The sequence below is a fragment of the Pteropus vampyrus genome, unplaced genomic scaffold, assembly GCF_000151845.1.
Source record: "Pteropus vampyrus isolate Shadow unplaced genomic scaffold, Pvam_2.0 Scaffold24615, whole genome shotgun sequence".
Classification (NCBI taxonomy): Eukaryota; Metazoa; Chordata; class Mammalia; order Chiroptera; family Pteropodidae; genus Pteropus; species Pteropus vampyrus.
Window position 1 is genome coordinate 1 of NW_011913396.1, and position 1,670 is coordinate 1,670.

Here is a 1,670-nt window from a genome sequence, read left to right on the forward strand (position 1 = left end):
CATTCCAAATTGCTTAGTGTGCTATTAATGACTGTGAAAGTCAAGAGGGACAACCAACTAGTTCCCACAGAGGGTTGTTTTGTCGCACATCTCAACCAAAATAGGCCCTGTGACTTGAACAGTTGTAAAAGTGTTTGCAGTTATGGAGAACTGACCTATTCTTTTAAACCGCTTGAAGCGCTTGAAGCTGTTTCTTCAGAACGCAACAGAGTGCAGAACATTCTTAAAGGCTTGAGCAAAGGCACTGCTGGTCCTTCTCTGACCAGGAAACCATGACAGCCAATGGCCCAGTTCGATAGGACAGCAGAGAATAACAAATAAAATTCTTCTAGTCCCTTCTAGTTTCAAGGGTTTGCTTCAACTGTTAGACCATTTCCAACACTTGTGAACAGTAGCTATAGACGTGCGGCTAAGGACAAGTTTTACCTGTGCACACTGGTGACTTCTTTTGTTTCCCACTGGCCATTTCAGCTACTCTCCCCAAACAGGTCTTGATCAATTTCAGTAGTGTCATCTTTAGAATGGCTCAACAGCATTCAAAAGTATTAATTAATAAATAAAATGACATGGACCTATACTTGGAGGGAGCATATTTATTCTAATGATGACTTGGGGACTCTACTAAATTACTGTCCTTATAATTAACTTTGGCAGCTACTACAGTGAAAATAAAAGAATCTCTTTCCCTGACTCTTTGCTCCAACCACTTTCTGAAATTTGATCCTCAGTACCAAAAAAATCCCACCGAAAAGGAAGTCAAAGGACACTAGTAACTGATCAAAGGTAACAAGAGTCATTCTTGAAAGTGAGGGATTTAAACTAATGAATCTCCCCCTCCCAAATCTGGGTCACCTACTCAGATTTGAGCCAGTGACAGCTAGACATTTAAAATTTATATTTACAGTCTATGGCCATGTTACCCTGAACAAGCCCGATCCCGTCTGATCTCAGAAGCTAAGCAGGGTTGGGCCTGGTTAGTACTTGGATGGGAGACCACCTAGGAGGACCAGGTGCTATAGGCATAAAAAATAATAAAAAACAAGGGATTGTAAGCTGACAAGCTCCTTGCAATCTGTGAGGTCAACCAAGGGTTGCCTCGCATAAATAAGTAAATAAGTAAATAAATAAATAAAATTTATATTTACATTCATATTTATTTAATAAAAAAGCTAAATTTCCTGATGTTGTTACAGCATCAAGAGATACCTCCACCCCACCTAGCTCCATGTATTAGTTTCTGAAATATTCCCAAAATTTAATGAGCAATCAACATAAGTCTGGTGAATAAATGAACAAAAGGGTAAACAGAGGAATATGGGAACAAAGAAGAAACAACTCTATTCATTATGTCTGAACCAAGAAAGCAGTAATCTTTAATATATTCTTGAAAAATCTCCATGAAACAGGAGGAATTTTTTTTCTTCAAACCATAAAAACTGTTGACTATAACATCTTACATAATATAGTGGGGGAAAAAAACTATTTCCTGAGAGAATGTTATGCCAGGCATTTTGATTAGATTATTTTATTTCATTCTCATCACTTCCCTGGGAGATAATTGTTATCTCTATTTTATAGATGACAAAATTGAAAAGAGGTTAAATGTTTTGACCAAGGTCATAAACTAGTAAGTGATAAACTCAGGATTTAAAAATCAGCTCTATCTGACC

At 37.4% G+C, this 1,670-nt stretch overlaps 1 pseudogene; it reads left to right on the plus strand.

The window, feature by feature from the left end:
* Window positions 1-903: 903 nt before the first annotated feature.
* LOC111735367 lies at window positions 904-1,022 on the plus strand (annotated as a pseudogene).
* The last annotated feature ends 648 nt before the right edge of the window (window positions 1,023-1,670 follow it).